This window comes from Protopterus annectens, chromosome 3.part0 (assembly GCF_019279795.1).
Source record: "Protopterus annectens isolate FY-2018-M chromosome 3.part0, PAN1.0, whole genome shotgun sequence".
Lineage (NCBI taxonomy): Eukaryota > Metazoa > Chordata > Ceratodontiformes > Protopteridae > Protopterus > Protopterus annectens.
This window is the reverse complement of record NC_056731.1, coordinates 68,911,999-68,926,505: the sequence shown is the minus strand read 5'-3', so window position 1 is coordinate 68,926,505 and position 14,507 is coordinate 68,911,999. Positions and strand designations below refer to the sequence as shown.

At 39.2% G+C, this 14,507-nt stretch overlaps 1 protein-coding gene across 1 annotated transcript in view; it reads right to left on the bottom strand.

The window, feature by feature from the left end:
• The window catches only part of ANKS6 (ankyrin repeat and sterile alpha motif domain containing 6), a 1,232,679-nt gene that overhangs the window by 249,897 nt on the left and 968,275 nt on the right, over positions 1-14,507 (bottom strand). The gene's annotated exons all lie outside the window — the stretch shown is intronic.

The following is a 14,507-nucleotide window of genomic DNA, read 5'->3' as shown; positions in this document are numbered from 1 at the left end:
TTTTGTGGAGAGGAGGCAAACATTTGATAACATTAATAGAATGATGATGACCCAGACAGATGCAGAACGTTAAGAAAATATGACTGTTGTTGGTAGGTCTTGATGCAGACAAAGCTTTCAACAGAGTATGCTGAGATTTTATGAGTAAGGCAATGGAAGCATTTACATTTCCTGATTTAGTAAGGTTAATTAGGGAAATATATGAGGGATTAGAGGCAAAAATCAAAGTGTAAGGATTCCTTTCTCACAAGTTGTATCTGAAAAGAGGAACTAAGTTGGGTTGTTCTCTTTCCCTTTGTTATTTGCATTATATTTAGAGCCACTAGCAAAGAAAATAAGGGACTGAGAAATTCAAAGATTTTATTGGCATGGTATTCAAGAAAAGTTGGCTTTATTTGCACATATTATTTTATACTTGATGGAACCAGAAATGGGACACATCAGTGTTATGAAGATTCTGAGACAGTTCCACGCTTTTTTTCGGGATATCAAATTAATGAAGATAAAACAAAAGCTATAGCTGTAAACTAGGTATCCATAAGAATTGGTTCAACAATACCCATATTTATGGGGACATGATAAAATGAAGTATTTAGGCATATAGGTTAAAAAGGATTCTGTTATGGCAACTAAGGATATATGGGAAGAGATTAAACAATACATAGTACCAAAAAATGAGAACCTGGAAGCTCTTGCCTATGGATATAGACAGCAAGATACAAACAGTAAAAATATGTTTAGTCCCTTTAGTTTTATACACAGGTCACACATATTGTTAGAGGAGGAGTTGTGGACAGTAATGAATAGAAAGATGAATTTTATCTGGGAGGGGAAGAGGGCAAGAGTCAAGTGCAATAAGGTGATCCTTCCAATAAAACAAGGTGGTTTGGGATTACCTTACCTGAAGGGATATTGCACAGTTACACAGTTAAGGCTCCTATACATAGCACAAGCAGAAAGCTGTAATTCAGAGTAGAACGGGATAATGATGAAATGGGGGAAGCTCAAGAAACAAGGGGACACTGGAATTTATATGTAGATCCTTATGGAGAATAACTCTAACCATAGCGAATATTATATTTGTAAAGCAGCAGAAAGTATTTTAAGAAATAAGCCAACAAGGGAATGGAGAAAGGAGAGTCTGCTGATAGAGATGACTGAAATTATGGTTACAGAGAATAGGCAAGAGGGGGTTTGAATTTACTGGAGAAAATTGGGAAAGGAACCAAGGTATTGGAAGCAAGGTAACAGAATGGGAGGAGGCTAAGAATGCATTTGGACTGCACTCAGAGATTGCCTTCCCTGTCAAGGGCTGATATTAGAGTATTGTCAAAGTGAAAGGAATAGGGGGATACTAAGTGAAAGACCAGCACTTGTAAACTTTTTAGTAGAATCTATAATGGAAGCTGCTGTTAAAAGGGATATTTAGTAGGGCATATATAATACTGAATTATAACTATAGGACTCAATCAGATGAAGTTAGAAAGGACTGGGAAGACAGACTGGATAAGCAATTCACACAGAAGCAACAGGACAATGCAACAAAGTCTAGATAACTTAGGATTTTTGCTTGGAAGTATTTGCATAGGTATTTTATACCCCACATACACTCCAAGGAATTTTCCTTGGGTAGATTACAAATGTTGGAAGTGTGATAGGGAAGAAAGTTAACAGGGAACACATTTTTGGGATTTTACAAGTTCACAGACTTTAAACATTCCTTACAGACTACTGTCATAAATATTAGGTGAGCAAACTGGTGTAGATAAGGAAATTATTTTTTTGAGGTATGACATAGAATCAGAACTGCCTAGACATAGTAAGGCCCTGATGAGTTTAATTCTGGTGGCTGCCAAAAAAGGCAATTGCTAGAAAAGGAAATCACAGTCTAAACCAACCGTACTAGAAGTAGTGAATATAGTAATGAGATAAAAGAACTGAAATTGGCTTCTTTAGAAAAGGGTAGAAACAAATTACATAGAAAAAAAAACAGGAATCGTGGGAAAAACATACAGAATAATGTTCTGGAGGAGGAATAAGGTTTAAAGGACGGTAAGAACTGAATGAGCTATGTAATGGTCGAATGTCAATAACTATACAAGATTACGTGTGATGTATAATGTTTGCAACTAAAAATATGTCAATATGATTTGTTTTCATTTGTATAAATGTATGAATGCTTATGTCGTAAATGATAAAGTCAATAAAGATGTTTCTTGTTAAAAAAAAAAAAAACAAGGAGGAAAAAGGTTGCCTGGAAGACGGATCATTTCCTTGGAAAGAATGCTCCTTTATTCATTTCCACTGATATCCAGGGTAATGCTGACTATTCAGAAGGATATCTCATAAATAACTGTGACAACCCCTTTTGGCCACTGCTCCTACCTTATTATGGAATTGGCTAAAGGCAATCACTGCAAGCTTCCTCATAGACTAGATCTACTCACACAAGACATGGGGAGTCTGACGCATCCCATCAATCAACTTCAACTGCCTGCCTGGATGATTAAATTTTAAAAACTTTTAGGCACTTATTTCATGAGGATGTGCAGCAGGTACTAAAGGAGGAAAGGAAGCCTGCTATTAGAAAGAGATTTTCTAGTTTCCAGGGATCCAGCAGGGATTTTGTATCACTGCTGTTGAAATATTTAACAGGTGCTTTGACTAAAAACATTTTCACTGCTTGTATCTTGCTATCCATACCCATAAAATAGAGCTTCCAGTTCCTCAGATTTTGTATTATCTTTTGTTTAGTCTCTTCCCACACATCCTTAGCTGCCATAACAGAGTCCTTTTTAACCCATACTCCCAAGTACTTCATTTTATTATGTCACCACAAATATGGACATTGCTGAATCAGTACCTGTGTGATATGTAGTCTAAAGTTATTGCCTTTGTTTTACCTTCATTAATTTTGTACCCAGAAAAGTTGAAACTGTTTCAGAATGTTCTATTACATTGAAATATCCATTTTTGGTTTTGTCAGGTACAAAAAATATCATCTGTAAAACAAAGCAACTTTTTCTTGGTTACTATACAAATTATATTTAAAAGTTATGTACTCACCATAACTAGACATCTGTTATCCATTTTTATTCTTCCTTAACAAATGGGTTATGGATCCGATCCTCAGATCTGACTCGGCCACATACTTCAGACTTTGGATTCAACTCTCAAGCACCCTCTACACATAATGCCCTAGTCCATCCCCAGCACCACAAATCAAGTTTGTTGTCATAAAGTCCACATTATGTAGTTAAAGAAAAGGAGAGATAATAGAATAGGGCTCAAACTCAGAACTATAGGTTCCAACAAGAAACCAAGTCACTCCAGAAGATTATAGAAAGGGGGATGGAGGGGAAAGAATGAAAATGGACAACACATATGCCTAGTTATGGTGAGCACATAACTTTTACATCTAATGTCTTTTTCATTCTTCCTCAACAAATGGGACAGAGTCCCCGGCTACATGAATTTTGGGTGGCCTTCATGGAAGGATATTCCGGAGAACCACTGAATCAAAGGCAACTCTGCTTCTGGAGATAAGGTCCAATTTGTAATGAGTAACAAAGGTATGAGAATTGGACTATATGACTGCTGTGCAAATATCATTAGAAGTTCATGACCAAAACACAGATGAAGTGGCCATGATATAAATGAGTGGACTTTAGGCGGTCTTGATGGAGAAACGCTTTGTTGGCAACAGAGCCAAGAAATACAATTATTTATCCATTTAGTCAATATAACTTCAGTTAATGTAAGAGCCTGGAGTTCAGAAATCCTTTTGGCAGAAGTGATGGCCACTAAAAAGGTTTCCAAGACAGATATTTTAAATAATTTTTTGATGAAGGTTCTAAGGGTTTTTGAGACAGACCCTGTAGTACCACTGTCAAGTCCCAGGGAGGTGAAGGATCCTTTACTGTGGGGTCTAAGGAGGAAGCTTGACATAACCTATAAGCAGCCAAATAATGACGTTCATCCTCTGTACGAAAATTTCATATGGCTGCCAACTGTAGCTTAATCATAGAAAAACTAGCTCCTTCTTTGACAAGAGCAGCCAGAAAATCATGAACAGCAGAGACACTGGCAGTAAAAGGTTCAACATTGTTTAAGGCCCGAAGGAAAAATCTTTTCCATTTGCTCTTTTAGATCTTTTTGGTGGAGACTTTTTGTGAGGATAATAAAATGGTACATACTGGGAAGAATGCCTGGACTGTCTGGCTATTGTTGGAACTGGAAAAACCATGTGGTGTTTATTGTTGGAACTGGAGAAACCATGTGGTGTGAGAAAAGATCTGGAGTTGGGTCCAGTATCCAAGGAGGATAACGAAGATGAGACCAAAGGAAGGGGAACCACACCTGGCAAAGCCAGAAAGGAGCAATGAGATGACCAAGCTCATCAACCAAATTCCTTTCTGTAGAAAATTTTGGATAAAAAAGTAGGGGAGAAGTGTAAAGGAGATCCAGTGGCCAAACATGGACTAGAGCATCTCTCTTTGACTTCCCCTGAAGAGGGATCAGGGCAAAACACCTGGTGCACTTGTGGGGGAGGTGCAAAGAGGTCGCAGCAAGGGTGGCCGTAATGAAGGAAACCTTTCTCCACCACTGACTGATTGAGACCACTCATGAGGCATCATAATGGGCCTGCTGTCCAGTATGCCACTAGTACACTGAATTTCCCCAGAATGTGCGCTTCTACTAGAAAGTGATAGGAGGAGATCACCCACTGTCACACACTCATAGCCTCCCAGCAGACAGGTTAAGACCACGTTCCCCCTTGCTTACTGATGCACCAGACTACAGATATGCTGTTGGTTTGTATCACAATAGTCCCTAGATGAAGAGTATCTTGAAATGCCTGCAATGTTTAAAGGACTGCTCTCATCCCTATGATGTTGATATGTGAACTGGTCTCTTGGGGGACTACATGCCTTGGATTATCCTTCCCAAGTAATGCCCCCACCCCCAACTGGGAGACGTACGTGGTCGCTGTGGCCAACAGGGGAGGAAAAACATTGGACTGGCCTAGGAAAATGTTGTCTGAGTGGATCTGCCAGTGAACATGGTGTCTGCAAATTTCTGTAAGACTGAGTGGAAAAGACAGGGGTTGTTAAGGAACAGACCACTGAACAACTGGAGTCCAATGAAGGACAGGCATAAAGTAGTGTGCTAAAGGAAGTAGAACTATTGCTGTTGTCACAGACTCCAAAGCCTGGAGAATTAGTCTGGCTGGAGGAGTGGGATGAGATAGAATTTGATGAACCTGAGATCTGAGTATATCTATGCTATGAGTAGGCAAAGAGGCAATTTGCATTGTTTTGATCAGATGTGCACTAATAAACTCCAGGCTCTGTACTGGTGTCAGGTTTGATTTGGCATACTTGAATGTGATACCTAATGAGTGACAAATCTGGAGCAAATAGGTCCAGGAATGTTGTAGGAGATGTACTGTGGAGGCAGAGAGGTTATCTGAGCTGCCACCACTGCCATACATTTGGTGAACACCCTGGGGGCTGTGGTAAGTCCAAAGGGCAGGGCTCTGAATTGGCTGTGACTGGCTCCTAGCTGAAAGCGCAAGTGTTTCCAAGACTGCCTGTCTATTTTGATGTGAAAGTACCCATTCTGAGATCTATAGAGCATATCCAATCATCTTTGCATAGAAACTGCAGAATGGACTGAACCGTGATCATTCAGATCTTTTGACTTTTTCACAAAGTGATTTAGTTTTCTTAGGTCCAAACGTGGTCTCAGGTCAGCTATCTTTTTAGGCACTAAAAAGAAATGGGATGACTCTTGTCTAGCAGCTTTTGAATTTCTTGTACTGCAGCCTGCCTCTGACTGGATGGAATGTTGGGAAGCTTCTTTCTCTTGGAGATTGGGGGCTGAAAAAATGGCATGAAGTAACCTCTGGATTTTATTTTTAACAAGCTTTTTTCTCTCTTGGAGATTGGGGCTGGGAAAATGGAATGAAGTAACCTCTGGATTTTATTTTTAACAGCCAGGTATTTTTCGTTATAGCAGCCCAGGCATCTGCATACAAAGACAAGCGTCCCCCAACTACCTCCAGAGGTGGGCAGTCAGGCAGCACTTTAGGAGCACTGAAAGGGTCTATCTGGAACAAATCTTGGAAACCCTGATTTTGTGGGCCTCCTCTGCCTAGCGGCGAACATCTTCCTTTAGAACTGCCTCCTCTGCCTCTGGAGGAGTTGTCTCAGACTGAATCCTAGAAAAGTCCCTGAGATTTGTGGAACCACATTTTCTTAACCCCTCTCTGATTTCTAGAGAAAGTTCATTGAGCGGTAGAAAACATGAATACCACTGCAGACAGTCTTTCCTTCTTGTTCACTGCAAGTAAGCATTTCTTTCACAGAGAGACCTAACAAAGATGTTCCATCAATGGGAGCAATGATGAAACATTATCTGAAAGGCTTTGCAAAGTTGCATAGCTGTATCCAGGCACGTTTCCTTACAGTAATGCCTGAACCAGTTGCCCATGAGGCACGTTCTGATGTGTGAAAGATCAACCTCAAGGACACACTGGAAACTGACAAAAGAGTGGCCAGCTGAGTAGATGATTTTTTGAAATCCTCTGCAGACATGGAATCACAGAGTTGGACAGTTCTTCAGTCAAATCTCTCTGTAGCCTTGTAAAGTGCACTAGACAGTTCAAGGATCTCAGAGCGAAGTTCCAAACAAAAACATGATTTCCAAACCTGTCCAGCGCCCTAGACTCTGTTTGGTGAGTGGACAGAGAAGCTCTGTTCTGCTAGCTCCTTTTTAGTGGATGCTGCCACTACCATTGCATCCACAGGGACTCCTTGGCTCCAGTAGGGTTTATTCATTGGTGGATCTAAGAACTTGCCCGGATGATACAGGACTGGCTCAATGGAATCTGGCTCTTTCCATGCCCAGAAAAAGACCAAATCGATTAGCTCATCTGCCATAGAGAGGGAGTCAGCCAAAATGTAGATGGACCAGAACCAAAAGCCTCCAGAAACATGGACTCCTCTGGAGGATGATTTTCAGAAGACCAACCACCTTTATGTTTAAGGAACTCTAATATGCCTCCAAAGGAGACATCATTAGGTGGTGCTCTTGGGGAACTTCTCCTTCCTCCAGATCAGTACCTCCAGTGAGAGATTACAATAGGGAATCTATGTGCTTCCTCTGGCACTTCCTCTTCTGATGGACCTCCAAAGGAGGATGTTCGGCGGAGGTATTAGAAGAGAATGGGAGTTCCTCCATAGGAACCAACTGGAAGCTAGGTGGAATAAGTCTGATGAACTCAGAGCTTGAAACTGAAGAGGGAATAGGGGGAGGATCGAAGGGGCGAGAGAATGGATCTCTAGAATGAGAAAAGGCCCTTTCCACAAACTTGAAAAGAGACAGACCTGGAGAAGGCATGGCCACCAGCACTAGAGCTGAGTGTTCCAAAATGGGTAGATCACAGCTCTGACCTATTCCATGCCTGGAGAAGAGAAACTGACCTGACTGAGGATCCAAGGGGCAGGGATGGATCTGATATCATCAGAGTAGTTCCCTGCCCCACGGATTTGATGTCTCGGCTCTGGGTCTCATTCCGATCCAAAGGCATAGTAGGAACAGAACTGGTCAGAGATGCTGTCAGAGTCGAACAAGGAATTCTCTTCAGATCTGACTCCGGGACTCTCAGGGTTGTCAGATCCTGGTGCTCTATAATCGAAGGATGGACTGGAGAAGGAGACAAGAATGTAGAATTTTTGGCAGGAAAACACATGGATTAAATAGAGGATGTAGATGAGATCTGAGAAACTTTCGCATTATCCCATTCACATCCATTTCAGATACACTCCTGGAGGACCTGATGGATGAAGTGGTTGATGAGGTCTGGACTGCTTTTTTGGAGTCTGCATAAATGGGGAATGGAGCCTACGGGAGCTCGGATCAATGAGAAACTCAGGGAATGAGTCCTTGGAGTGTAGAAAGTGCTAGACTTCAGATATGAAGACTTAGGATCTGTAACTTGAGTGGTTGGACTAGCGGAAATCACAGTGGGATCTAATGCTATGTCTTTTTGGAGCTGACAAATTGGCAACTTTCAAGGTTTGCTCTAACGGAGTCTTGGGAGACTTCAGATGTGACTGCTTCCTATGCTACAATGGAGATTTTGAAGGTGAAGGCTTACTGGGGATTTAAGCCCCTGAACATGTGGAAAATGAGGGAGGAAGCAAACCCTTGAGAACCAGATTGTTTCTCCTGTCAGCTATGGCTTGAGAATTAAAGGCTGCACAGATTGAGCAGCTTGTATTTAAGTGAGCTGGTCCCAAGCAGTAAACGGACTCCTTGTTGGTATCCGAGTTAGAGATTTTATGGCCACAATAAGTGCATTTTTAAAACCCGTCAGCTTATTGGGTCATAACAGTACAAAAAACTGTAGGAATGGAGAAGTGTAGAAAAGTAAGAACAGGTTTTATGTATTTATTTTTTTAGAAGGGTACAATATCATCATTGGTAAAATAAACTACCCTACTGAATAGGGTAAGAGTGATAGAGGAAAGAGAGAAAGACAAAATACCAGCAATGGTAACTGGAAAACAATTACTAGTTAAAATAGTAGAAAGCCTGACACAGAAAGTACGAACTAATAGGGAGGTTTAACAAAGAAAAGAAAGGAATTTATATACAGGAAATTAAACTTTTCTTACTTTCAGAAGTACCAATAATAATGAATGCTGAGAGAGAAGGATCCCATGTCTGTGTGTGATTGCGTCAAATGAGACCTGGGGTACTGGGGATGGACACAAGCATTATGGGTAGAGGGAGAAGCTCAAAAGTTGGATCAAAAGTCTGAATTATGTGGCAGAGTCGGATCCAAGATCAGATCTGTAACCCATTCACTGAGGAAGAATGAAAAGGACAACATGAGATCCTTGAATTTCTGAGACTTTTACTTTCTTTGCCAATGGTTCTGAATATAACCCAAATAACAAAGGGAAATAGGACATCCCTGCTTGGTTCCTCTGTTCAAACATAAGTTATCAGACAGGATCCCCCACAACTTTAGTTTTAACCTCTGGTTCCTCATATATCCACCTAATTAACCTTATTATTAAGGTCAGGAAATGCAAATGCTTCCCTTGTCCTACTCACAAAATCTCAGTTTACTCTGATGAATGTCAAGACCCACCAACACTAGCATTTTCTTGTATTCTGCTTCCAACTGGATCATCGTTCTATTAATGTTGTCAAATGTTTATCGCCCTTTACAAAACCATACTGATACATATCTATTAATTTTGGCATGACCTCTGCCATTCTTTTACCCATTATGCAAACACTTTACAGTCATGATTTAGAATCAAAATGGGTGTGCATGACACTGGATCTGATGGGTCTTTACCATTTTTGGGTATTACCACTGCCGCAGCTTTCTTCCAGGATGTTGGTGCTTTTCCTCCTTTTAAAATACTGTTAAACAAAACTTTCCAGATCTTTATCACTTTCTTCCCTCCTAGTTTCTAAACTTCCATAGGAATATCATCTATTCCTGAGACTCTCATGTAGACTGGTTATATATCATTATTTTTATCTAATCTTCTCCTATCCTAATTGCTAATAATTAAGCCACATCTGCCTTTAAACTCTGTGCATTTAACTCTTCAATAAACATTTCCAGTTTTACTTTTTCTTGATTTACGAATGTTTCTGCTTTACATAGACTTTCATAAAACTTCCAAAATACTTGAATACCACTACATGATTTCTGGTTACCTTCTTTGTAGGCTCCCTAAGCTTGGCAACAACCCTTTCTACTTTCTGTAGCCTGCAGTGTTGTGCTAAAAGCTTTTGTGCTCTGGAGTTATCAAAAAACAGTTGCTTAACGGCAGTCATTCTAAACTCATGCATATTATCCAGTTAGTCCCTTATTTTCTCTTTAGCACACCCTTTCAGAGCAGCAGTTGTGCCTCATCTTGTTCTACAAGAATCACCCTATTCTAAAAGGTTTTATTTCTCAGTCCATCTAAATAATTCCTATTATTCTTAACCATATCTCTTTTTTCTTTTATTTATACCCTATTTTTAAACTCCACTTTCATTTATCCCACTCTCTAACTATATTTTCTAAAAACATGTCTATCTTCCCTAATAACTCACAAATTTCCTTCCGCGACCTATTCCTTAAATTACTCTCTGTTTAAAACACGTGGAGAAGTGCCAATGTCTCATTTCTGATTATTTTACATTTTATTTTAATTATTGACGTGTGATCTAATAGTTACTGGATGTGTATCAAAACCTTCAATTAAATGCATGTGCTCCTGTGAAATAGTTCTGTCCAGCCTAGTCCAGATTTTGTACCTTGGGGCATAAAAAGTCTCTCTGAGCTCCTAATACCGAATTCACATTTCCATACCAAATATTTTCACAAATTTCTTCAAAAGTCTACCCCCTTTTGTTATATTTTCCCTTTTAGACCTCCCTAGATACATTCTGTCTGCAGCAAATCAAATTCTAGTCCCCAACTATAAGTAATATTCCCTGCTGAAAGATTACTTCTCCCAGAATTTTAAGTTCCATTGTAGCAGTTTCAGGTGGAATATAAACACATGCTAGAGTAATCCCCTCCTTGCCAGCTGCCACTTACTACTACAAATCCTCCATTATCTTTTTTCCTCTCTTCTACAATTATTGGAACTCCTCCAATTAACACAAGTACTCCCCTTTTCATTTGTCCCAGATATTCCACTGAATAACCATCCTAAAATCCTTTCTTTATCACATTCACATACTTAGTTCTTTCCAAATGTGTCTACCATAGCACAGCTATTTGCACTCCTAATTTCTTAATATAGTTCACTGCACATTCTTTGTTGTATATGCCTGAGAGACCATTCACATTCAAGGATAATATGGAAAGTGCTGCCATTATGATAAGAAGTTATTTCCACCCATTATGTATAACATTTTTTCCTAATGCCTAGAGTTTTCAGCTTTTGTGTTAAATGCATACACTAATGTTTGGCAAGTTGCTCTTTTATACAGTTGTTTTGTGTTATATCCATTTCAATCTATTTTACATCTTAGAACACTTATTTTAATGAAAACCCTCCAACAAAAAAGAACCCCTCAGAACTTATTAACTTAGTACAAACACACAAAATTATATACATGTTCACATAATAAAGTTTAACCCTCTTAACAGGAACAAGTATCCTACTCTGACAGCCACACTCACAGGCTTTAGTTAACTTATAACTAAGGTTATCCATGTTAAGATGCATGGTACAGCCTGCACTTCTAACACTAACTGCTGTCTGTTTTTGTCTCATCTTTATTCCTCTCCCATATGTAGAAAACAAATGAATGCTTTCAGAAAATATGATCTCCTAGCCATTAAAAGAAAAAGTAGTCTGGTTTTATGACCCTTTTCTACTCAGTCTGTCTCCACAGAAACACAAGAACCAGATGCACAGTTGCCTTCAGCTACTAGCTTCTTATGTTGCACTGTGAACATCTGTTTGCTAAAGAAAACCTTTTCATTACACTCAGTATTTTATATTTACTAGTTTCTACTTAAAACTTGTTAGATCATGCCAAAGGCCTTAATCCAGTTATCCCCTATGAAAAAGCAAGAAATCAGTTTTGCTTATATCATGATCTATGTATTTTTACAACCAGTCCCTCACCTCAATAACCCTATATTACAGTCTATTATTATCTTAAACATGTGTTTGCCCAGGTTTTATTCTCTTTTTGCATTGCAGTGTTTACATTTCTTAACACTAAACAAGAAAGAAAGAAGGAAAAAAGAGGGCAGCTCTATTTTAGCGTTCCTATATCACACAAAAGTAACTGGAAATGTTTTACTGTAGAACATGCAGTATATTCCATTTTTATAAACATACTGTTAAGAACAAAAACTGTTTTACTTACCATTACATCTTTCCTTTCTCTTCCCCTCTCCTTAATGTTCTTCCAAACATTAAAGGCATCAAGTAAGGAATACAAAGTTAAAGCCAAGAAAGTCCAATATTTCAGGTTTTCTTATTCAATCATATCTCCTAAATCTGGTTGGCGCTTTGTAGTCCCCATGTTTTATTCATTAATTTCTGAGCTGCTGGTTTTCTTAATGTTGATGTCCATCTCCAACTCCAGTTTCTGGTTCATTCCAACGTGCTCCTGGTTCTTCTATTCAACTCATGTGCTTTTCTCAGTCTCTCAAGCATTTTTCTTTGGAACACTGGAAAATGTTTTGCTGTCAATCTCCGTATGATCTTTATAATCAGAAGGGTAAGAAACAGGGTCCTTCCTGCTTGATAGCTCACGTTTTGTTGGACAAAATTTTGTACTTCTTCCTTGGCATGTTCTGCATCAAAAATGTCTTTGACTCTTCAGGAAAAAAATATTCTGAAGGTAGCTAGATACAGCAGCTTGAACCTCACCCTGTTGGAATAAATTTACTCCTCTCATTTTCCACAAGCACTATCTCCCACTTTTAGTACATTGTCCTTCTGCCAGTTTTGTTAGAATCAACTCTTTCTGCTGGTAGGATTGCATTTTAACAATTAAAGGTTTTGTCTGCTTTCTCATGGCCAGGTTGGAGGATGCACACAATGTGCCCTTCCAGTTAACAACTTCTGATGAGAAATTCCAGTCCAGCTGCTTATCTGTGCTTTCATAAAATTAATACAGTCGGCTCCTTCCAGTTTCCCTGGTACAGCAGAAAATCTCAGGTTTTCCCCACATGCTCTAATTCTGCCATTTTTTGAAACCTCTCTTCTTGAGCAGTTTCATACTCAACCAGATTTTTTTCATTCCAACCCCCGATTTTTACAGTTTTATCGAGCTCATCTGAATACCTTTTTTAAGTTTCTTCCATTTTTTACAGCCTTTTATTTGAGATGATATACACCTCAAATAACTACACAATGAAAGAGATGTACTCATTCAGTGTGTTGTTTATTTTAATCAGCTCCGAGCACATTTTAATTTTTCCTCTAGATTACTGGAAGTCGCGTCTTGTAATAAAGCAGGAGCTTTAATTGCTTTTTGTTGTACAGCAGCAAGATTCTTCCTAGCCAGTGTTTTCTCCTCGCTTTTTTGTGGCCGATTTTCATTCAAGTTCTCCAAAATTGCTGGCATCTAGGCAGTGCACTTTCTAGCCAGTAACTGAAATGTATCCAAAATAACAAATTCACTGGATCTCTTTTATGAGTTTCTGTTTTCACACTGGGAGAGCTTAAATTAAGCTGTCTGTCAGTGTGCAGCCATCTGGGAAGGTACTTTTCCTGCTTGCTGATAGGCCATATAACTGGACTGTGGTATTGTCTGTAATCACACGAAGAGGTTCTGGGGACCAAAGGTGATGAAAAGATTCCAACATATGGATCACAGCAAACCATTTGGTCTGTCTGAAGGATTCCACAAGCCTTGCACTTCTATGCATCTGGGAACTGCTCCACAAGCAAAATCTGTTGTGTAACTTGTGTCTGTGATGGGGAGACCTGGGGTTCAGTTGAATTTGTCTCCACCAATGCAGTTCCCTTTCTATAAAGCCCCAAACTGGAATTTGATCCTCTAGAGAATACAAATGATGGGTCTATATCATTTTTAGAAACCAGTGTATCTTTCCTGTGTGTGATCTGACTAGAGAGATATCATAGGAATTATAGCAGCTTTTAACCCTCGGATCTTGAGAAATTTTCCTGCAGAAGTCTGAGACTGATTGGAGAAGTTCAGGAAAAAATCCAAACAAAGATCCACCTTGTCTTGTGTCAAGAAAGCCTTTTGAAGAGAATGATCTATAAGACATCACATTAACACAATCCTGTGAGACAGGAGGATTTTGTAATATTTACCTAGAAGCCCAGATTGGTCAAAAGAGACATGATCCAGGGCAATGGTTTTTGACATCTGGATAAATATTTTGTAAAGATCAACAAATCAAAAGCGTGTGTTGAATATTACATTTATTTCAATACAAAATGCCATACTTTGGGCTTCTGATAGGTATTAGTGTTGACCCAAGTCTGTTCTATACAGTTAGATACAACACTAACACCAGGTCATGCTGCTCATAAACAAACCTTAATTTACAGCTACTTAACAATAGCTGCTACAAATGCAACAATAGCTGAGCCTTTGATAACCTAGGTGTAATAATATTACTAGATAAGGGATCCACCAAAGGATCCCAAAAGATAGAAGGTTCCTCTGGTGTGCAAAAGCAAAACATTTTTCGTAATGAACACTGAAAATGAGAAAAAGATGTGTTCAATAACTTTTAATGCTAAAATGGCCTACATGCTTACAACATATTAAAACTATTAAAGAGGTTACTCACATTTTATAGACAAAAAAAATCATTGAACTGTAAAATGCTTAGGAAACAAGCACTGCGATACACTTGTACTTTAATCTGATGCAGGCAGATGAAGTTGTTTAAGTCATCCCAGTGCTGTGTGACACACGTGCTTCTGTGCCACTGGCCTGGTAATGATTGTCAGTGTAGCTGCCAGGAGAAAATT